The sequence below is a fragment of the Spea bombifrons genome, chromosome 2 (assembly GCF_027358695.1).
Source record: "Spea bombifrons isolate aSpeBom1 chromosome 2, aSpeBom1.2.pri, whole genome shotgun sequence".
NCBI classification, from domain to species: domain Eukaryota; kingdom Metazoa; phylum Chordata; class Amphibia; order Anura; family Pelobatidae; genus Spea; species Spea bombifrons.
Genome location: NC_071088.1, coordinates 89,992,747 through 90,018,317, shown reverse-complemented (window position 1 = coordinate 90,018,317; position 25,571 = coordinate 89,992,747). Strand labels below are relative to the sequence as shown.

At 35.7% G+C, this 25,571-nt stretch overlaps 1 long non-coding RNA gene across 1 annotated transcript; it reads right to left on the bottom strand.

Annotated features, from left to right (window-relative positions):
* Positions 1-245: 245 nt before the first annotated feature.
* On the bottom strand, positions 246-21,076 carry LOC128473071 (uncharacterized). The gene is made up of 2 exons (XR_008346246.1): positions 20,935-21,076; positions 246-533 (listed from the first exon to the last, which is right to left on the bottom strand). It is a non-coding gene; the product is annotated as an uncharacterized LOC128473071 (long non-coding RNA).
* Positions 21,077-25,571: the final 4,495 nt, after the last annotated feature.

The window sequence follows — 25,571 nt, the reverse complement described above, 5'->3', positions numbered from 1 at the left end:
CAGGAGAAACTGAATTATTTAAGAGACGTTCTGCTAAAGGCAGCAAAACAATGCTTTAAACTTTTTAGTAAGAATAAAAGAAAGGGAAACACTGTTCTACTCTGAGATGTGACAAAAATACTGAAGTAGAAGAAGGGACCTTTTAGGAACTATAAGCAGACTTAAAATGAGCAAATATAAAAATAAGCTAATGAAGGCAAAACACATTATTTGATGTGCCAGGAGAAAATTGCCAGGTTAACAAAAAAGGGTAATACATTTATAGATACACTATATTATCAAAAGTATTTGTACATCTGAACATCACACCTATATGAGCTTGTTGGACATCATATTCTAAATCCATGGGCATTACTATGGAGTTGCCTTCCTCTCCCTATGTGGCAAAAACCTCCAGTCTTCTGTGTGTCTGTGTAAATGTATGCCCATTCACCCGAAAGAGCATTTGTTCAGGCACTGATGTTGGTCGAGAAGACCTGGCTTCCAATCAGCATTCCAATTCATCCCATCTTTCGGAAAATTCCAACAGCAATCTAAAAAGAAGATTTTGAAATTTTATAACTAATATTAATGATATAATGTATCCATACTTTTGTTGATATTTCTTTTGGACAATATAGAGTAAATACCTTGGCTTTATAGCTAAAATATTTATTATTTTATGAGATGAACTTTAATATATTTTTACATCAAAACTTTGAAAACATTATAAATTAAGTACCACTTTCATTTCATGCCTAGGAATTTCCTGGAGTTTGTCCCCTAGAGCGCTATCCCTCATGCTCGGTAGAGGAGGTAGGAAGGGAAATGCGGCTATAGGTCACAAGCTTGGCAAAGTCAGCTACAATATCTGAGAAAGAGGCATTGAGTAGGCAGAAATGGGGTAGAGTCAAACTCCACTCCCCAACCTAGAGATCAGGTCTGCCCCATGGGCCTGGTAATAAGCTGTTATACCCAGAATTTTAGGGCACAGCCAGGGAATTCATTATATGCACCTAACTGTATAACTATAAAATCCAAGTGTACCTTGAAGAATTGATGTTGTCTTGAAGGCAAAGGGAGGTCTCACAAAATATTGATTTGATTTAGATTTTTCTTCTGTTCGTGCACTTTGCATTTTGTTAAATGATAAAAATAAACTAATGTCTATTTTGAAAGCATTCTTACTTTACAGTATTTTTTCAAACCTACTTAAAATGTTTGCATAGTACTGTATATAATAATATAACATCTACAGTACATCAAGGGGCTTGGTTTGTTAAATAGGTAGCAGAGACAACAATACAGATCGAATACAGACCAAAGCCATTGTTCACTGTGAAATCAAAATGTGTTTTTCTATAAACCTGGAGCATGTATCAGTTAATAGGGCAACAATGGTTGTTTTCAAATGCATTTTTATGATATTTGTATCCAAGTTACTTAAACAAGCTGTTCACATGAACCTCTTTTCTTCTTAAAATACTTTGTCTTTAGCAACCTTGAGTGCTATTATCTAGTACAGTAGCTCATAATGATACTTGCAAAGTGTAGTATAATATTGTTTAGATCTCTTAACATCTACTATTGTTACTTGTAATAATTGCGCTATTCTTACAGCAGCATAAAATGCTCTCAAAGACAAATCACCTATAACATGTATTTATGTCTACATTGGCATTGTAAAATAGAAATAAAAAAATGAAACAAAAAATCAACAATTTACTTGTCTTTGGTCTTGGTGGACAAGAAGTTTTTGGTTTGTGGTCTATGTCAATCTCAGAATCACCCTACATGTAAGGAAAATGGCACTAAAAATGCATACTATATGAGCAAACTGTTAGGTGCAGCCTATATTTGGGGTTTAGCGCAGGAATGCGCAATTCGTATCGCCCGACGCCCAGGACATGCAGTTCCGGGCGCCGGGCAGGCAGCAGGGTTAGGATACAGATCCCCCGCAGCGCTGCAGGGGACACAAACATTAACCCTTAATCAAACTCAAATAATATATATATAAATATATACATATATATATATATATTATAATAAATATATAAATATATTACAGGGTATGCATACTGATGAGCAGTGGAAAAAAAGAATAAATGATATGATGAAATAAATCATACAGCATTTTAAATAATAAAGTGCCAAAGAGTAATTTGTTAATGAGGTAACACCTTGTGGTGTTTTTTAAATGCATTTTAAATAGTAAACAGATAAGGCCTTGGGAGAGAGAATTTGACACAAGGCCACCCATGACTAAGGTTGAAAAGCCATGAACCTAGTTTCACCCTAAATTTCCCAGGTTATAGTTTGATTGGTTTCTTAAAGTTAGTGATAGGGGAAAACATAAAAGAAGTGGCATAGGCAGGTATCAGGGTCCATTTTCCACAAGGTGAAGAGAAATATCCTCCTGCTCTACCCAATTTTGATTATTTGGATTAATTGGCCGCTGTAGCAGGTGATATATTTGATGCTTTGTTTATGGTTTTATATTTTCAGTACTGTAAAGCTGATCATCTTGTGGTATGGTGGCTTGCGGTGTGCAGGCCTGGGGGCTGAAGCGCAAGATACCCGTTGGTGACATTTCATCCCGCCACTGGGCATGGAACGCCAGGGCCCTAGAAATTGAGGGTCCTTTATGCCTGTGCCAGCCAAGTGGTTCTACATGTTGATCTTTGGTGATTTTATTATTCGTAAACTAACAACAAGTTATTTGAGTTTGTTTATGTTTTTAAAATTGTATGATGAAGAATGTGTTATGTGTAGTATAAAATAAATAAAATATCAGTGGCACGATGTATAGAATATGTAAGTGCATTGTGGCCATATTCATCATTCTTAGCTGAATAAAATATGTATTAAATGAATTGATGGTGTGGTGTTTTTTATTTGTATGAAAGAGCCTTAGCTCTTAGCCAGTGGAGGGTAGTAGTAAATAGGATCTTTCCTGCTTTAGAGATGTTTATGTCTAAAGAAATCTAGGAAATGGTCATTGGAGGAGAAACTCTCATTTGAAAAGACTTCACAATTGGATTATTGGATGTAAGAATCTCAAAATCCCCTGGTGTTAATTGCTAATTAAGAGAGACCGTAAAGCTATTGAAACTAGATGACAATGAACATCTTTTTACAGGCTTGGATGACCAAATCATTCAATTGTTCTGAATACCCACAGTTGGTAAAAACTGAAAAGAAATATCTAATGTGGAAATTCATGTGTCCGGTTTTTCAAACTAAGCACAGTATATGCATTCATTTTATCACACATCATACGCATATATATGATTCTGCATTGACTAATAAATATAATGTCTAATTACCAACGCTTTTCAAATGAATGTAAAAAATATATAGTATTATTATTCAGAGGATACATTATATATTTAGATTTATTATTTTATTACTTTTGCTATAGTCTTAAATTTTATGTTCTTTTTTATTTTTAAACACCTTACATTAGGTATTTATTGGAATTAGAAAATTAGACTTATGTGTCACATAAAGGTAAAATCCATGGAAAAAAAATACATATTTTTCTTTGAACTTTTGTTGTCAGTTGTGATATTTTAGGTAACTTTCCACATAGTAAAATGGTAAAACTAGTGAAGTCCTGCATAATTCTTTCTTGTGTAGATTTTCATCAGTCTGAGTATCTGGCTGGATGAATAACACTGAGCTACTTCCAGCAGGAAAATAGGTCTGTAGTGCTCCTTTAAATGTAAATATGTATATTTGATCCAATTAATTCTACCTTTCTCTAAGTTTTTAAAGTGAAATACAGATAATGCAAAGTATAACAAATTCAAGAAAAAAGTAGCACAAGGTACTGCAATGGACCTGATTATGGCATTTCGATATATGTTTATCTATCTATCTATCTATCTATCTATCTATCTATCTATCTATCTATCTATATATCTAACAAAATCTGTCTTTTTTTAGCATAGCTGCTTTTTTAATAGAAAAATCATGCAACAAATGCTTCTTCTTCAGTGATTTCCCCAATTCAATATATTTAAGAGATGGCAGACATTCACATTCTTCTTTGTACCTTGCTGCCTATTTCCAAGGTGTGAGGGTTTCAACTCAGAACTGTGTAACTCTAAATGACTCTAGACTTTATGCTCCATCCTTTAGGGCTTTTATCATAATATTCCACAATATCATAATATGCAATACAACTACTTCATTTTTGTTTTGTATGTCTTCTGGAACCACAGACACTTGTGTAAGGTATATTGAACACAGGCAAATAATGACATATTCAATGTTTATGGATGTTTTTTTTCTAATATATGGCAAATATTGAATTTAGTTTGTGTTCTGTATATAAAATAATTAAGTAAAGGATAATGAAAAAAAACAGCATTAGCTGAGAATCGTATCTGTGTGGTAATTTTTGGCCAATTGGGATTGTTTCATTTTAATTTTGTCTTTGTTAAAGGCATAAAAGTTTAAGAAAGTATACGAAACTGAACATTACAGTGTTATTGATATCAGAAAGACACAGGCTTTTATTTACAAAGACGCTAGTGCATGCATGTTAGCTAAAAAGGTGAGTTTGCTTGAAAATTCACTAAAGCCAATTCAGAAAATCAGTCTCACATACACTCGACTGTAGGAGGATCAAGTTGATGAAAGTTAAAAAAGGAAGAAACTCATAGATTCATTAAACCATGAATTGCAAAAGTAGACCTCAAGCTTCCTACCTTTTTTATATTTTTAAATATATTTCATGGGGTTTTTTCACTATCACATCCATCCCAAAGGCTGGAATGGTGGAAGGACACAGACATAAGATGGAGTTCAATCAGTATTAGTAGTAAATACCACAGTGCAGAAGTGTATATTTTTCATGGCTAGAGGCTATTTGTTGTATTCTTTTATATTTTATGATTAAGAAGGCATATAAAAATAAAGCAAAACATGTTTACCGGTTCAGATTCAGAAATAGCAGTGATTCATCTGAAATGAAAAGTGAGAAACTGTTCCTAAATCCAATGAACCAAACAAGATTATGAACAATTATGTGGGTATATGGATTTATCAGTTGATATCATTGATTAAATAACTATTTTTAAATGTAACTATTAAAAAGTATGTTATTTTTTTATTTTTTATTTTATATGTGATGATGATTGATTCATTATTTTATTGACTTGATTATTATTATATATATTTTCTATATAGCACCAACGCATAGTTATGCAGGCAATAACAAATTTAATGAACCAGAGACAGAGGCTTAGAGTGCTCTGTTGGTTAGTGCAATAGTTTGGATCAGCCATGTAAAAATAAATCTCCTTTACACCTTTCCTTTAATTGTTGGGGCAATTTGTGTTACATAAACAAACATTTTATTGAGGGATACTTAAATATAAATATTTGATAATACGTTAATATACTATAATGAAAAGTTCTCTATCACACACCAGTTTTCTCTTTCTGCCATTCTAGTCGATAACAGTAAGTTAATATGCACAGTGCTTCTTGTAATGGTAACGGAAGGATATACACAAGCATCTGTTAAATTACCATTCCAACCACTGTTCAATCTGCTAAAACCTGCAGTAAAGCAAAATCTGGTCTCATTTAGGAAGAAGAAATTCTTAATTTGCAAATGCAAATTAGCTTAATATTTGGATGATTGAAGATGCACAGATATTTTTACTCTTTACTCACTGAAACCCTAACAAGATGTTCTCAAGCTCCCACTTTCAATAGTGCATTTGGAATTGGCTGGGGATAAGGTGGCTGCATAAGCTCTTCACATAACCAAGGCCTGCCAGGATACAGTTCCCGGTGCCAGCAATATATTTCCAGAATAAACAGTCAAAAGTTGGCATTTTTATTCATAAGCCTGTGCTTCTGTGGTACTAACTTGATAGATTCCACTTATCCAAAAGATGCCAGGAATTGTACAAAATAGATTTGTATCAAAAAAGACAGTTTGGGGATAATACAACCATATGCTTTGATATTTTAAGACTGATGTTTTTAGCAGAACACATTCATGCTAACATATAGAACATAAGGGGATGTGACAAAGTATTAACTCTTTGAACGAGAGCTGTGAAAGTGAGGGGCTAAGTAACCCCAGGAAGTGTATTGCCTATCTGTTTGGCTCTTTCAGGGTTAAAAGGTACAGCCTTCGATACTGAGGCAAGTTTTTTCCCCAAATTGAGCTTGGTGGTGCACGTGAAGCGAATTGCTTGTTAAAAACGAATATAATTGTGCGGGATGGACACAAGCTGCCAAAAATTAACCCTATTCATTAGACGTAATATAATAATATACTCTAATCTTAGTAATGCAAAAAGAATCCACAAATTGAAGTGCAAAGGTAAATTTACAGTCAGGGCCAGGCTGTCGGTGGCAAGGCGGCCCTGGCATTTCAAGGAAGGCAGGTGCATGATGATGTCAATGCAGTCGACAGCTGGATATGCACAGCCGCTAGACATCTAGCTTAGGGGTGCAGATTGGGTACTTATGCGATGATGTCAGTCAGATGGCCAGTACAATATACCGTATTGGCTCGGATATAGGCCGCCCCTGTATATAGGCCGCACCCTAAAAGTTTGGTGCTTTTTTAAAGAAGCGGAAGTGCCGGCACCGGAAGTTGTATACGCGTATTGCGTAGATGTCTTCCGCCGGCCCTGCAAGACACCCGGAAGTCTGCTCTGGTAAGTCGGGGGGGGGGTGTAAACTGCGGCCTATATTCAGGCCAATACGGTATATACACAAGTACACATGTATGTGTGTATTTACAGTATATATGTATTGGGGGAAAAAAGAACTAAAAGACGCCATATTACTGTGTATTTTGGTTATACTTGCTTCTTGTGTACACTCAGAATGTCGTAGTCCACCTGCTGATGAGTGATTTAGTATATGGGGACACATCACTTTTATGTGTAACTAACAGATCCAAGGTCGTACTTAATTGGGACAAGAGCTGCAATTTACCCAGTCACTGCAATGTGAGGGGTGCACTTGTGCTGCCCAGTGGCAATCCCCAGGCCTTCTTGTACTTCTCTCTGCTTCTGGAAGCCGATAAAACATCATCCCGGGACCAGCATCTAATCTTGCTCCAGGTGCTAAAATCCTAATTTATAGCGCATTAGGATTAGGGGACCTTGAGTTCCAATTTAAAGAGAGTAACCTTCGAAGTAAGGACTTTAAGAATCTGGTATTTACTACCAATGAAGGTGGTGACCACAGGTCCCATGGATGCTTTTAAAACCAGAATGGTTTCATTTTTGGCAGGTAAGGATATTTATTACTGCACATTGTATTTAATTAAAAAGTAGTTCTGCCTGTCCTTGAAGTAATTTTCCCCCTTTCTTGACAAAATTACCTTATCTGAATTAAGGATATCTGGGAAAAGCTTAACTTTTGAATTCTATTTCAACCAACTATGCCCCATATCTAAGAACCTACACTTCAAAAGTAATTGTGCTATAGGTATAAAGAAACCTTTCCTACTTTTTTATCTTGACAAATATTTTGTCAAGATAATTTTGGAGACCATTACAGGCTGCTTTTGAGCAGGCCATTGAATTCCGTTTTCATGGCAGTAGCTCTAAGAATACTTTCTTTGTCTTTAGCTGTTGAAGAAGCAAAAAGTGCAAATGATAATTATTTGCTAGGTTGGATGAAGAAATAAAATGAGTGCGTGGAATTTGGAATATTTTTAGTTAAGGGGATAGTTAATAGTCCTCCATTTTTATTATGTTAAATTTTCATGTTCAAGATATATAGAGAAAATCACAGTTTTCAGGATGTCTGTGAGGTCCAAACCTGCTCACACAATATCCTGTATATTAAAACATCTGCAATGTAGGTAAGTAAAACATTGTTTGGAGTACTGGCATCCACAAGGATCAGCCTTGGTTATCAATACCCTGCTAGACAATGAGCAGCAACCTGTAAAGGGAATTCCTGTGAAAGGTGTGTTTTAATTTGAGCATAAAATGCAGTTGTGTATACAGTATTGTAGGTAAGCACTGACAACATCCTGTGCTGTTTTATCCTTTTGTTCCAATAAACTTTTATCTGAAGGCTGAGATTACTGTCAGCGACATTTTGGGTGACTTTGCATAATCACTACACTGAGCTGATTCTTTATGGCAATGCTAATGAAGTCTGTTCTTCCTTGGACTTTCATTAGTCAAAATATCTGACTAGGTGATAAACAATGAGCGATTATATTGTTTACCACAGGCAGTATGGTAAGAAGTCCGCGTGTTTGTCTAGTAGATTGTTGGACTATACAAACATTATATTATGCAAATATTGGAACTATGAAAAAAACAAAAAAAAAGAAAACAGCTAAATATTTTTAGATGGCTCCCTTCCTAGTGCTTTGTTTCCTCTGAGCAAAGTTCCAGGACATGACCTCAGAAGGTCATATCAGGGAAGAGATCCTATGAAGGACATCGAGGCCTCAACTGACCTAATGAGGCATAATACACAGCTGACTTCACATAATCTAACAGTACCTTTATGAAACTCAACCTTAACCTCAGAAAGTAGGTACTATCCCTTCCAGTCCGAGGAGTGAGTCTGTTCTGCAGGGTGATCCAGTTAATGTCCAGAGGTACCCATCAGCAGCCTTGGAATTCCTCAGCATCTCACTTCCATAAATAAGAGGCTCAAACACAGTGCCCTAGTTTAGTCCTGTACATTGCCACATCTTGAAAAGGTTAAATTTCTGTATATTCTTGTGGTTACGCTTAATTGATGTAAAGATGCATAAGGGAGGTATCTGCAAGAAGATGATGAAAATATTTACACTGTAGAAATGACATATAGGTTACTATATAGGTCTGAACTGTACATACACTTGATTAGATTACTAATGTATAGAACACTGGTTGCCTCTGTATCTTTATATATAAGACTGTTACATTAACGTTTTTGGAATATGTAGTTAATTAATAAGAAAGGCAGTCCGTTTTAAAACATTTGATTCTTTTTATTGGTCTACACATTATTTTGTTAATCTGGGCTACACATTCACTATTCACTGAGTATTTTTAGATAAGCATTTTTGGCAGTCAGAACACTCTTTTGTGAATGAGAGCCTCCAAGTTCTCACAATGTTAATTTAACACAGTTTTATTAGTAAGCAAGGGAAATGTTTGCATATTTATTTGTGCATCTCTACAGTGGTATAATCTTCCCTAGGCATAAGGCTGAAATTCCAGTGCAGCTCCTATTCTGCATATCCAGGTGCCTGGTTGTCTTCTTGGACAATTAGGCTCCTGACATGCCACTTATGCTTGGCCTGTTTGGTTTATTCAGCCGATAAGAAAGAAGGTCAGATCTCCTCACTGTGCCTATCTTCCATAGTGACCTTCTCTATACCATACTTGCATTGCGCCAGGATATGACCTCAGACCTGCCGCTCAACATGGTAGACAACAGCTGTAAAGGTAAGTGGTGAAGGGTGGCCTGGGACGCTGCCCTCGATTAGACCGAGTGCAGCACCCAGCCACGATACGGTTACACATTTTAGCACAACATGTCCATAATATATATATATATATATATATATATATATATATATATATATTAACAATAAAATAAATTAAACACTTTCATTTAGTAGAAGCTGCAACTCCAGAGCTTTTTGAATCAGTTTTGGTAGAACAGTTTATGGTTTGCAGGAATTATCATTGCTGTGAGCGGAACGTTTTACAGGAATGTTGTTTAAAAAAGTAGATATGTATGATAATTCCTGCACACCATAAATGGTTCTACCCCATTGCTTTCCATTCTAAAAGTCTAAAATGTGTTTTTATTTTAAATCTTAAGGAGATCAAGATTTTTATAACATTGAAAGCATAACAGGAGCACCTCAGCCATCATTTGAACCTTAATGCATATGGTAGCTCAATATCTGCTTTAAATTAAAGCCCCTCCTGATTCATCAGAATCTGATCCATGCATTTGCTCTCTTTTCCCACCGACCCACCCCAGCTCCCTGCATTTTGCCACTGGCATGTTTGCAAGTTCCAGAGGGTCTAACGAAACCCAGTGTACACTCACAGAAAGTGTTCCCATTGATTTCAACCGGAACACTTTCCTGTTAGCTAAAGTAGAAAGTTTAGAAATTATTTTAATATATAGTCTTCGTTGGGGCTATAAGGAGCACTGGAGAATTCCTTTAAACATTTGACTGCCAAAAGCGTTCCTTACCAAATCAGCATACTAAAGGGTTACAGAGTTTAGATTACACCACTGTCTAAACTACAAAAAGCAGTTAACTATTTCAGAAATTGATTATATAAACGATCCTAACTACATGAATCCTCTGGTCCTACACGACCATTGCTGGAGAAAGAAAAACAAATGATTAAGTAAAAAACCCAACCTGGAAGACTTTAAAATGTTTCTACAGTGCAAATATTTAACTAAGAGGAATTCTTATAAAAACACACAGAAAATGTCACTTTTTTAAACTTAGATGTATTATGTTCTTCTTTATTTATTATGCACAGTTGCGTACTGTTAAACAAAAAGTGATTTCTCCATCACTAGTCACTGTTTCTTGCCACCTTCCCTCTGCTGATTCCTAACTTCCTTCTTTCCTTCCGGCTTCGGAAATATTACATTTCAAAAGCAGCTGCTAGGGGAGCCTGAGCTGTTTGGATCTGCCTCAGTCATGAGCAGTGGATATGCCTGCTGGGCTCTTTCAGCCCTTCTAGTCCTAGTTCAAAGTGGATTCCTCGAGTACTCAACATCAATTTCTGTTTACCTTTTTAGCATCTGATAAGTGACACACTGCAGTTGACTTATGTATTCCGAACAGTACTTGAAAGTTCTTTCTTGTATACGTTTAGAAAATACGTGAACCTCTATGAGCATATTCATAAACCCAGCTTGTGTTCTTCTTTTTTCCTAACGTAATCTTTACATGCCCAAAAGGACAGACAATATAATTTAAAAATGAATGAAAATTAGATGTAGTAAATTTACGATTTAGAATTCATTAGTGAATTATGTCTTACACTGTAATGTGAATATTTTAATAATAAGAGCTCATTTGATCCGATTGGAATTCAAGCCAATTTGTAAGCATCCAAGATTGTAACACGCATTGCACTATACAGATGGTCCCGAACATTGCATTTAACTTTATTTTCTTTTCAATTAACTTTGCTTATATGTTTGTTAGTAAAAACATTGTAACTAATATCATGGTTACAAGAAAGCTTATATCAATATGCTATACAAGGTCTCTTTCTACTTTGTTCTGGTTATTAGAAACTCGAGTAAATCTGACATTTGCATGGTTGGCTTAATGCAAATTTAGGTTAAAACATAGAAGTGCATCTGGTTTGCGTTAGTGTCTGTGTTCAAATCACACAACACAGATCTGCAAAACACACATGCTCTTTTTATTCTTTTTTTTCTGATCTATACAGTTTCCATTTATATTACTCCCAGCTTAAAGGAGCTCTTTCACAATAAGCTTCAAAATGCATGGGCCTACATTTCTCAGGATCCATTGAAACGTGCTGTTCTTGTTGCTAATGTAGCTCAAAAGGAAGAGTATTTTCTATGTATTGTACCGTATTGACTCGAATATAGGCCGCACCCTTAAAGTTTGGTGCTAAGAAAAAATAAACATTAGTGGAATGGTAAAACAGTACTTTACCTAATAAACAGGAATACATGTATTTTTAAAAAATTGGTATCTATTATGCAGTTAGTCAGCATAGGTTATATACAAACATAAACTTGGAAAATCAATAGCCATTTTAAGGTCCCCCCTTAATTCATAATGCACCTTACTTATAGATACACCACTCTGCTCCCCTGATATGCATCTCTGCCCCCCACAGATTTGCCACTCTGCCCCCCAGATACATTTTATGCCCCTCTGCCCCCTAGAAATGCCACTCTGCCCCCCCCCGACTTACCAATGCATCCCCAGACTCTCTGGTGTCTAGCGGGGCCAGCCGGTGGACATCTGCGCAATGCGTCTAGACAACCTCTGCCGCTGCTCGCCACTTCCGAAGTGCCGACAGCAGGGGGGGTTGTCTGCCCGCATCGCACAGGCGTTCACCGTCCGTCAGAGAGGAGGATACAGATCCCCTGCAGAGCTGTGGGCAATCCTCCTCTCTGGCAGCTGGTGAACATCTGCGCGATGCGCATAGACAACCACTGCTGCCGGCACTTCCGCCGGGGCTTCTGTGATGGAGCACCGGATGTCACGCCAGTGCTCCGTTATAGAAGCCCTGGCGGAAGTGCCGACAGTGGAGGTTGTTTACGTACATTGCGCATTTGCTTGTAAGAACAAGCAAACATTTTCAGGACAAGTAGTTTTGACTATAGTAGAGGACATATTCATTGCATAAAGCAGAAACATGAGTTGCAGGTAGAAACATTTCATATTATATGATATAAAAGAACTGAACATTTGAGTGAGTCAAATGGAATCTCAAAGATCAGAAAAGCAACAAAGTGGACAAATTACCAGCAAGGCTGAAATAAAAATCCCAGTTAAAAAGATACTGGCCAGTTACCTGCAGGTCACAATCAGCCACATGCTTCATTTTTAAACCAGCCTAGATGTAGAAGTGCATTGGGTGCCTGCTACTCAGTCCATGCTTGGGTATAATATAAACACAGATAGGATCTCATAGGATATAAACACAGATAGTGGTTTCAAAATCTTTAGGGTTATAGCTTTCAAGGGATTGAAAAAGACGTAGTGAAAACTGTAAGTACTAAAATGGGAAAAAAATGATAGCACCCATGATACAAACAGCCATTATCAAAAGGGCACAATTTAAAGCATGGGCTGTTACAGACCCTAATTGTTTAATAAAACAAAGTAAGCTTTGTTAAAATACAGTAAACTTACCTGACACTTTATTCTATTTAAAGTAACCCCTTAAGAAAAAAAGATTTTAGGTATAGTTGTTTCAAGGCCCCCAGTGGAGAGAGCGGCTTCAAACCCCTCAGGAAGTAAAGTTGCTTTTAAGCATTGGCCCCACTAACTATCAGTAAAAAAGACTACAAACTCAGAAGGTATAAACTTTTTTTGTCGAATTTGCAACACAAAATAGAAGATATATTATCAAAACATTCTATGATTGTTTATTAACCCCTTAAGGACAATGGGCGGTCCCTAAACCCATTGAAAACAATGCATTTTGAGCCTGTACATGTACGGGCTTTGTCATTAAGGGGTTAATATAGGTTTGAATTATATTATATGATCCATGTTATGAACTGGAGATTTCATGGAAACCGAAAAAAATCACATATAACACATCAGCTATTAATTTACAATAAACATATTGTTGATCCACCATTAAATGTTTTTGGTTTTTAAGTTGTAGACATATGTGAGCCATATACAGTTCAAGGTAGAGTTTGGTATAGTAACCCAGTGTAGGCTGATGGTTTGATAACATCAGTAACAGAAATAACACAATTAATATATTAAGTTCTGCTTAGTAAGTTAAAATGACAAAATGAGCTGTTTTCCTAATTACTAATCAACTAAGATCCAAGCCTATGATAAACAGAAAGCAATTCAACAGAGCATGAGTGTTTGTCTCAACCTGTTTCTATCTATGACTCTAGTGCATTTATACAATAGCCACATTAATCTATTGCTCTGCAAATAGATCATTCCCCATATAAAATCACCAGAAACATGCCATAAAGACGGGCTGTTCATCTTCTGCTAAGAGAAGGAAAAAATCTCCTGCAATCCAAGAGTTTACAAAATTAATACAAACCTAGAATTTATTGTGATGGTAGCGTCCCATAAATCCTTCACAAAGTACACATATAGCCTGCTAAACTAGTGTGATTATGAGGTGTGAAAATCCTGGATATGGAGAAGCGCAACCGATTCCAGAGGCTTCTGCTCCACCACTGATCACACTGGAACAGGAAATCTCCCACTATAGACATTTAAGGGTTGCGCCAAGTTAAGAAATCTAAAAAAAGATTTCCTTTTTAGTGCAATCTTTTTTATCATTAATTATATAATGAGCATAAATATGTTTGATTTTATAAAGGGATGCATATTTTAGAATTATTTTTGCCTATACAGGTTTTATTACATTTTTAGAAACCCAGAATCAACATAAGGACATAATGAAAATTAGTAATGCAAAAACAATGCATTGTTTTCTTTAAATACATAGAATATGTACGCCCAAGAAATGTACTTAAACAGAAGAAAAACAACATATGGGGTGGAATTGTAGAAATTATATTTGGAATAATCTTTAAAACGATACTAAACTACACTTACATGTTGACTATAAATATTGTTTTTTATATAAACCTTTTGGACCAAACATCCACTATCTTTACAAGGATTTAAACATCTCACAATAAGGCATAAGGCTAATCCAGAATACTACTTAACATCTGTTTATTCTTGATAGGTATAAGTCAAATTGTACATAAATTAAGACTTCCGTTATCATCTACATAGATAAAGGGAAGGATACTACTTCCCTATGAGCATAATGGATGTAATTTACAAAGTGACGAGTTTCAAAAATACTACTTACAGGGCAGACTTCAAAAATGGAAAAATAAGGACTAAATGCAAGACTCACAGACTGAGTATTAAAGCCAATGCTGTTTTTGTGTAGTCAGGCAGCTGGTTCACACATGTGGGCCATTTCATGAATATTTTTCTAGGTTACTACTACGCAGAAGTGGATTGCGACCCTGAGGATTTATTTATAAAAAATATATATTTTGCCTTGTTTTTTGTAAAATGTACTTTTAGGTGCCCTCCCACCTGCCAAACTTTTTGAAATGATTATGGGGCTATTAACCATTGATTCATTTAAATGCACCTTATGTGATAACATACATGTTCTGCACCCTGCCAGACATACCGTAATGTTGCCATATCCTGGAGCTCTAATTTAAGGGCAGTCTTTAAGTCAGAACTAAAAAGGAATGCTGCTCCTCGGCCCAAGCTTACCTTACAGCCCCAACAGTCAACATAGTTTGGAGGTGACGTCTTAGTAAGTTCAGACTGGTAATAGGGTTTTAAGTCCTAAAATGCCCTGTGCGAATTCCACAGAAGGGTGAGACATATTACAATGTATCTGTTAACATGGAGCCAGTGATACTAGCTCCATGCTGAGAAAGACTACTTCAGGCTATCGTGAGTCTGCCTGGTCCCAACAATTTCAGAATAATGACCACGCAGAATCTTCATGACAAGTTATGATTATATACCACTAAAATTTCTGAGCCTCGGTATAAACTACTATTTAAAAGAATAGGATGGCAAACTGCAACAATTTTGCAGTGCTATTAAAATATAAAAAAATAAATTCATCCGAGAACTATCATTATGTGTTCTGAAGATATCACTCTGCTACAAAGAAAATGAGTGACTTCATCTGATAGCTAGCATATGTACTTAATTCATCATCTGATTTTATTCAACTTAACATTCCACTTGACCGCCATTTACAATAATGTGTGATTTAATTTGTTTTACAATGGAATTTGGCAGGCAATCTTATCAATCGATTGCTAACATTCATCAATTTTTCACCACTACTTAGCCACAGCAATACTTAATGGTCTTTTTGTATTCTTCTGTTGTACCTATTTGAACAACCGTATTTGGAGACCAGTATTTTATATAGTTTTATATAGTTCATATAACTGCACAGTATTTTTATTTAAAATAATTTTGTAATGATAGATATTGTTTGCCTCATACTTTTATTATTCTTAAGATAAATCTTCTAAAAAAATCTAAAAGGGTGAGGGAAAAGGACCTATGCAAGTGTAACACTGATTATTACACTTCGCCACCAAAATGTATTTACATTAACACACACATGTATCGAGTTTCCTTACGTTATATGTCAATAATTCTATATTTTCTGTATCAGCCCCCTATTGTTGGTTGTATGGCTGGGGGCCTTATTAGCAGAACGAGGGAGGTGGTTGTGCCAGGTTGCAGATCTCTGTACAGTTTTGTCTACAGCTCTGAAGACCACATATCCAGAAGGATGTTAATTTATTTGAAGAGGACTACTAAATGATGAATGGTTTTTAGGATAAAACTAGAGAATCAAATCTCAATATGTATAGTTTGGAGGACAGAAGAGAAAGTTGAGATATGATATAAATAGTTCAATATATAAAAGGACTTAACAAGAGGTAGGGTTTTTTTTCCTATTAACCCTTTCAGTCCCCTATGGACGTACCAGTACGTCGAAAAAAAAGCATCCCAATAATCCCCTATGGACGTACCGGTACGTCCTGCCCTTCTTGCAGCGGCAGTTTGACAGCCTGGACTCCCCGACAGCAGAAGCCAGCATCGCCGGCTTTCTGCTGTCCGATCTGATGTAACAGCTTCCACCACGAAAGCCGGAAAAATGTTACATTTTTAAATGCTGATCGCGCGATCACTGCTGACGTCACCCGGAAGGTCATCAGAGGACAGGATATCCTCTGCAGGGGATATCCTGTCCTCCTATGAGGCACAGACGCTGTGATCTCTGCAAGTCTGTGGGGACTTGCATAGAGATCACAGTGTAATTGGTGCAGGGGGGTCGCAGGGAGGAGAGTAAGAAACCATGTTTCTCACCTTCCTTCCATGCTGAAAATTGTGACATCACTGGCATTAATAACATGTTCAAGAGGTCCCTAAGAGGACCTCTAACCATTTAAAAAAATATATATATATTAAAAAATACAAAACATAAAGTAAAAAAAATATATAAAAAAAGATAATAATAATAATAATAATAAAAAAGAAAAACACCCTTACATCCCGTTGCCCTAACAAAACATCTACCCAGTATAACCCTCCTGCCCCCGTTCACAACCCCCAAACCCATTAAGCCATAAGCATAAAAATTAGACGAATAATGTACACCTTATAGTATGTTCCTATGTGCTGGAAAAGTATTGAAAATCTATATAAGTTAGGTATTTCTGAAATCAGAACTTGGAGGGGATTTTCCATCACTTTACCTAATTTTGTGAGGATTCAGAGGGAAAATTTATAAAAAATAGGTGGTTTTTTTCTAATTTTCGCAAGCTTTTACTAAATTTCTCATTTAAAATTTTCAGCTAATCGTCCAACTATGGTATCAAAAGAAAGCTCTATATCTCCCTGAAAAAACAATATATAGTTTACATTATAGGGTACACTATTCACAGGAAAATAGCACAAAAATGGCAAAATTGCTCCGGGACTTGAGGTACCAAAAACCCCTGGGATTGAAGGGGTTAAAGAGGGAGACGTGTTAGAACAAAAGGTCATAATCTAAACCTAGAGGGTCAGAGGCTTAGATGTAATGTAAGGAAGTTTTACTTTACTAATAGAATGGTAGATAAGTGGAACAGTCTCCCAACAGAAGTTCTAACAGTTAATACAGTAAGGGAATTTAAACGTGTGTTGCTATCCTGAATCTAAGGTTAGACCAAGGATTGATAAGGGATTTCGTTTTTACAGACTAGACGGGCCAGGTTATTCTTATTTGCCTTTAATTTCTATGTACCTACTAAATACTGGTAGCCATTGTAAGCATAGGGAGCAACGAAAGAGAGAAATTCAGAATTCAAATAAATTAATTAGATTAATGGTTCAAACAATCAATTCAGGTTTATGCATAGTAGATTATGATAGTTATGCTAAAAGCTGTGATGCATACCACCCATGTGTCTTGCTTTTGTGGGCACAAGGCATTTTGGGCTGGTTAGAGAAATCCTCTGATATACCATAGCGGGCTCCTAGTACTTTGTAAAGTCAATGGAGGTCTGTGTTGTTGTAGCACAGATCTCCTTCGCAGCACCCATGTGGCCTCCTTGTGATGCCCTGCAGCTGAGCCCGACAAGGCGACTCTTTGTAATGGATGAGGGTGGTCCCAACCTGTCCCTCCTGGCTGTGGCCCCTCAATACAACCTTTGATCCTGTCCTCTCCTACTTCTTTCCATGTCCCCAACACAGGTGTCCTGACTTGGACACCTGACATGTTGGTGAGGGTATAGCAATAGCAATAGATCTGCTTTAGATAAGTAAGAATTACGTTTTGTAAGTATTAAGAGTTTCATATAGACAGTAAATACCATTGTATTCCCCTGCAGTTTTTACTTGGCTGAAGTTTTCATTTAAAACATCTATTTAGATGTATTATATATACGTACAGATATGTATATCTGAGCAAAAAAAAAGGTTTGCAAATGTCATGAAAATGTTTAATAATGTACAGGTAAAATATAAAATGATTGATAGCTTTCTTTCAACTTTTTTTCACTGTAGTTTGGGTCTGGTCTGAAACACCTCTGAATGTCATAACACATCTGAAATTTAAACAGGTATACCAAACGCACAAATGAGTTTCAGCTTTATTGTATTCTGGACAGCTGATGAAAAGTGGTCGCTAAATAACATATTTGTGGCCGCACATTGCAAGAGTAGAGCAAGAACCTGTTATGTATCCTGCTGGTGAGTCCCCACAGAAGGACCACATCTGACGCTTGAGATACAATAAAGGTACGGTAAGTGTGGTGTGTCATCAGTTTGCCATATGGCCAGTCCAGTCTGATTGTGTTGGTATTTTGACAAAGGAACTTACAGTTTGTGAATATACTGATGCTATTCTAATTAACATAATTTTGAATGCTTAAGTAGATGCCCTTTACAGGAGAACGATCTGAGAATAATGAGCAACTAATATTCTGCAATAATTCCAAATATATGCAACTTTATTTTGACCCTTAATATTAAATTATAGAGTTAACTTTTGAACTTTAATTAACCTAAATATATATATATACTTGAAACCTTTTTCAACATTAACGTTTCGCTGGAATGAAACTATTCCTGGTAACTCCGGCAGTAAAGGGATTGCAGAGTTTACTGCTGTTATAGGACCCCAAATGTGGTGGCCACTGCCAATATTTTCAAAGACGTTGCTGAGCAAAAAAAAACAGGTAAATCCTGTTTATGGATATTCAATAGCAGTAGGTGGCAATCAGATTAATCAGTACCAAAATAAAGACTAGCTAAGTAGAACATCTAACTTGCGTCAAGCACTTATGAGTTACAAGATGCAGTTCTTTTCCACCCATACTTTCTTTTTTGTGATGAATAAAGCAATTTATTATAAAAATGCAGCATGCATAAAGAACAACATGGTATTGCTGTGCAGCCGTCCCAGCACCTGTAAAGATTTAAGGAAACTGAGAGAGAGAATAACATTTTTAATTAAATATTAAACTCACACTCTCTCTATTGGGCCTCCCAGCAAACTTTTTTTTTCTACATCTCTGAATTTGTCTTTATACAGCCACAAAGCCTCTGGGTGCCACAGGATTTTGCTCAAAAAAGTTAATTATCAAAACAATGAACTACGATTGTTATTTTTAAATTGTTTTTGTTTATTCTCCTTTTAGTTCACATTATTCGATAAAAATATCTCTCTTAAACCTCTCTGTTGTATATGTTTGAAAACATAATTTGCGTTTCATATTGAGGTTCCTGCATAAACCGTTTCTGTTGTATTATGTTTATTATTATAATGCTTATAAAAAGCTAATCTAGACCATTATATAGTAATTCAAAATATTAAGAAGAACATTTTCATTTTCTTGGTCTGTGCACATCTCTGGCACTGATAGGTATATTAGGATTTAGGATCCCTTAACATATTCTGTCAGCTACAAATACTAAACACAGTGGGATATGGCTTTTAGCCTCGATTTATCAGTGAAATGTATTTCTTACAGAGTGCTGGGGAAGAAGTTTAAGCATATTCAAACATACATACACATACATACACAAATTATATATATCATTTAAATGTCTATGAATGTGTTGATATCTTTTATAAAATATAAATATACAGAGATATGAAAGGGTTAATGTAGTTGATTTATATTTATTGCATGTTGAATCAAATCCCTGTACATTGAAAACCTGCGTCAAACTTCTCAGTTTTGCTTAGAACCTCGTTACTAAACGGCTTCTAGCCTTTCATGAAGTTGACATAGTACAATGTATAGGTAGAATTTGCAGGCAAAAAAAAACAAACACAAAAGAAAGACATTTACATATTTTTATACTTGTACAAGGTTTTCATTATTTTGTTAGCAAAATATATTTTATTGTTTTATTTTTTTGTGTTTACCGCATCTTTTCTATTTTATTCTTGAAATGCATAGTTTGTTCTTTTAGATATATAAATTATTTTAAATGAATGCAAAAAACCAGATTTCAATAGATATCCCATATTGTATATTAAACTATTTTCTTTATTTTCTCTGAAAAAAATAAGAAAATATTAATACATTTTATGTTTTCCTTTTAAATTTCATTAGTAATAATATAATTATGTTTTTTGCTTTAAATCCTATTTAAAAATGTATATACTTTCTCTGTAGTATATCTTTTTCCTATTTCTTCAAATGTAGACATGTCCCTCTCATAATAGTGTGCTCCGCATGATTCAGAACTAAAATTAGGAAGGGCGCAGTAATGAGACCTACATGATAATGAAACTTAGACCAAAAATAATGTAGGTCTTATAATAATGAAGCCTAAACCTATAATAATTGTTTAAAAAAGGGGTATTTTGGACCCTGTATGGTGTGTTCATTATTGTCAGTAGTTGATTTCGTCAAACATTAAGAGATGACTAGAACAGAGTAAATAGAAGGAATGAGAGTACCGTAGCAGAAAAAAACAACGTCCCAAGCAATTATGCAGTTATTAGACATATGCCAAAGCAAACAATTGTGCTAGAGCCTGTCACAGATCTGCCCTGCAGGTAGACCGCAGTCAGCACAGAAGGCGAGCAAATGGAAAGGATAGGAAAATGAAAGCACAGGATATGGATTTGATGCTGAGTCCTGAAAAGCAAGAACAGCATGATTGTGATCCTTAAGTGTCACACATCGGCCATGCAAAACAGGACATACCTTTATGGCTTGCTGCCTCTGTTGGCTGAAACAAAGCAGTCCCATTCTCAGCGGGAGGCCAAGTCAAAATGAAATTGTATTTAGTCTGCACTTTCTCCTAGATCAGGTTTCGGAATGACTGCGCTTGTAGATAGCCTCGTTGTGGCTGATGCATGCTTTGCATATGAAATGCCAGTGACAAAAAAAAAAAAAAAAAAAACTATACATAAAACGTCTGAGCTGGAAACAGTGTGAGTGTATATGTTACTATGAGACAGGCAAATAGGCTTTACTGTATAGTGAGCAGAGATGAAACTAATATACATATAGATTAAGCATGAGGATACAATCTATTTATCCTAAATAATTAGATAATAAATCTACTTATTAGCAATACATTATTCAAAGCTACTAATATGCAGACGTTGTTAAACATTACATCATAACATTTGGTAAGATACCTTTAGAAAAAGCAGTCTAGTAGCAGTATATATAAGTATTGTTAATTGTAATAGGAGATATTATAATAAATATATGTACAAAGCGTGGCGCGATGCATTATATTTAGTTTATTATAATTAAGCGCTGCGTAAATTGTTGGCGCTATATAAAGAAAAGATAATAATAATAATTATAATTATTGTTAGGCTCACAGCAAGGGATAGGTATATCAGAGAACATTTGTAGAGTTCATTATACAGATATGGATCCCAGCATATTAAAAAGAGACTTTAATGCATGCCTTTTGTGCGACGTTCATTGACACTTCTGAATCACAAACATTGCATCAATGTAGAAACAGTAGGGCATAAAATATGACCCCCCCCAAAAAAAGTCACTCGTACAAATCTGATGTCTAAACTGTTAAACGTATTCTGGTCAGCTTTGGGTTAGTACACACAGCTCTTTGAAAGAACAATTTCCCCTAAATTCCCTGTGGTAGCCTGAGAGCTGATGATATCATACTGCCTAATTACCTGAAAATAAGAACCTCTCCTCAGCCTAAAATATTATTATATTATTCATAAAGCTTGAATTTTTTTTTTGTTTGTTTACTATAGGTACGTATTTATACATAGTTGCATGTCAGTGACATTTGAATGCCATTAAGATACCACTGTTGGGGCTGTATGAGGTAGTATAAGTTTGAAAATGACATCACTTCCTGGTAGCCTAATTTGAGAGTGGACATGTCAACCACCACTGGACCGTCAAGCATGGCTCTATAGGAAAATACTTGAACTTTTTAGAATACAAATATCTTTTCACATATCAATTTATTGACTGTATGCATTCTAGCATCCTCTACTTTTGCCCTTGTGCGCCTAAACATATAAGGTCATTGAATTTTATATATATACAATCCAAATTATGTTTTAACTTCTGAAAATGCATATTCTAATAAGCTAATTCTGTGTGTTGGAAGGAAGGTTATAGGTCAGTAGCCAATTATAATATATTAAGTACAGTGATTCTTTCGTTTATGACACAATATAAAGCCATGAAAAATGTTTATGAGATGTTGAAGAATCCCAATAGGCTTTCTAGTTAGCAAGCCATGTATGACAAATCATGTTATAATGCATTGTGTTGCTTAGTCTTTAATTAGAACGTGAATCTACTAGAGAACACAGTTCACTTTGACACATTAAATCTTCTGGTTAAACTGCCTTACAGGAAGTGCAAAGATGAAACACTGAAACAATCTCCTGCTTCTCTTCATTCACCCAGACAGCCAGGGAAGTATGATAACATCTTGTAATACCTGCTCTGTGGTAATTAATCGCTGTGGTATTTAGGACCACTCAAGTAGACAAATATGACAGAGACAGGGACAATTAGGAACCTTGTTCAAGCTACATTAACTTTTTCAGCTATTACAACACAGCAGCTCAAGTTTGCTTGTAAAAGCAGCAGAGGGATTGTTATGCATTAGTCGTGTGGTTATTAATGAAAGGAAAGGAGAATTGTGTTTATTGTAGTTTGAAAATTGCAAATAAATTTCAATTATCTGCGAAGCCATTTTGTTAAACATGGCCTCTGAAACTGTTGTCTTGTATTGTAAATCCCAATCGATTTGCACTACGGTGTGATAATCTTGTAAAGGCCACGGGGAAGCGAAAAGAAAACAAACATCTTTGCCTACCTCAAAATAGGAGCTGTTCAAAATGGGTTCTGGAATATCATGGGAATCATTGCCAGAACTTGACCTGAACCTAGCACAGGTTCCTACCTAATCAATTACATTACATACATTTACTTCTGTAGCGGCAGCAGATTCTGAAGTACGGTTGTTATATGGCACGGTGATAATATTTAACAGATAATTTTAAATTGCCAATAACACATGTTAAGACATATTGGTACAGAAGGCAAAGAGGTCTCTGTTCTTATAATCCATTAGATACATACTCAAGTCACACATATATTGGATGTTCCATTACTACATAATGGAATCAAATATTCATATGGATTATATAGGTACACATTTTCTTTTTATCACATTCTGTGTAAAAGACACACAATACAAACAATTGTTAAATCTTAACACTTCACTCTCCCTGCTAATTAGGTCACTTCACACATACCTTAAGCCTCCAACAACCATTCCCAAAACGCCCGTATGGTGCATTGGAGATGGATTATCCTCTTAATTATTGCTTTGACAAGAAGAGTAGTCATAGGTACAATGAATAAATTAAAGAGGAAGTGATGGGGGAAAGAACTTGTGGGATAAATAGTAGACAATGGAAGGCATGCATGCCAGAGTGGTATTCAAGGGGTTAATATTGTATTATATCACATAGTATACATTTTGATTTGCATTGCCTTTAAACAATGTCTTAATAAAAAATGTATATACATATAATATATACTATTTATGTAGAACCAACAATGTATTCAGCAATTCAGCACGTTTAATTAACAACTTAGTTTTTATATTAATTTGATTTTGTTGTAATAAGTGTACACATTGTGCAGGAGGCCCTGAAGAACTAGGCTTAGACAGCTCAACTTTTTCAGAGTTTCATTAACCGACACAGCAAATTTTAATGCATTCCTTTTTTTTTTTTTTTCAAAAAACTATATCACAGATGGCTATGTCCCAGAATTGTCTTATAGAATATTACGTTGATTTTTAGATGATCTCCACAAAAAACAAAAAAAAAAACGTAGGAACGAGCACTTTCTTATCTTTCTGTGTTCTTGTAGGAGACTGACAATCCCTACCCCTTATTGTACATTGAAAGAAAGACCAGCTTAGCGTGGCACAGATCTGGCCCCCCCTCCCAATACAGAATCCAATGTGACACAAAAAAGTCATAAAAAAGCAGCTCAGTGCACAGGAACAATTCTCACCCTCAGCTGAGCTGCGATGATGTCAGCTTTCTGATTACAAACTGCTTATTTATGCTTCAACAGCTGCCAAGAGCAGCAAATAAGTGGCTAAAGAGTGTCTAGACCAGGCATTCAAGCCTCTATTGTTTGCTGGTTGTTACCTGGTTGACAGCGATGAGTACAGCTGCCTGGTGTGAAAGGGAGTAGAGATGGGAAAGCAGTGATTGACAGAAAGGCCCTCAGGGTCAGGCACAGGCAGTCCCTAATGGCCTCAGAGCCTTTATACTCTCTTCTCTTAGACCAAAACGCAGCCTTTACTATGAGACTGATGAGCAGTAAATGTTAGCTAATAAAAAAAAAGAAATATAGTATGAAAAATTTATATAAAAAGTTCCCATTTTAACATCCATTAAGGTGTCACTTGGCTTCTTCCTTTGGGTAATGTTAGGTGAGTTTAAACGTTTTCCTCACTTGAGTTACTTAGGTCCAATTTATATTTATTTTAAAAGCATCAATTTTATATAAATATATCTATAAGTATATATATATATATATATATATATATATATATATATATATATATATATATATATATATATATATATAAAGGGTCTAGTAGGATAGCAGTGCACCTGCCTTTGAGTGCACAAGTCTGTTATTCAGCCAACTGTGTCCAAAAGTGAGCTCTGCTCCTCACAGTAATCATTTTCCAAAAGGGGAAGCCCCCCCCCCAAAATTACTTATTCCTTGAGCATAAAATGCAGTGCTGTAAATGAAAATAAACCTGAAGGTGTTTACCTTCAGACCCGGAGGCTGCCATTGTTGTCAGTCATGTGATATTTTGAGTGACTTTCCCTGCTCAAACACCACACTGAGCTTATTCTTTATGGCAATGTTAATGGAATCCGTTTGTTTGATAGACTTTCATAAGTCAGAAAATGTCCAGCTGGGGAATTAACAATGAGAATTCCACAGTTTACCATAGGCAGAATAAAAAAAATCAGGGTGTTTGTCTAGTAGATTGTCTAAGATAACAGAGCTAATAATGCAGCTGCCTGAATATTGTTTGATGCAAACTTGGAAATGTATTTTTAATCTGAGCTGTGGCAGATCTGGGGTTAAACACTTTTCTATCACTGCTAAATATGACTGCAAACACCTGCAGTGCTCGGTGTTTTGCTAATTATACTGCTGTAGGAGTAGCTAACCTCTCCTATTAAAATCCCATTAAGGAGGCTGCAAGAAGGGAAACCAGCAAACATAGGAGCAAACAGAGGCGCTAAAAGACAGGTTGTAGATTGAACCAGAATGTAACCAGT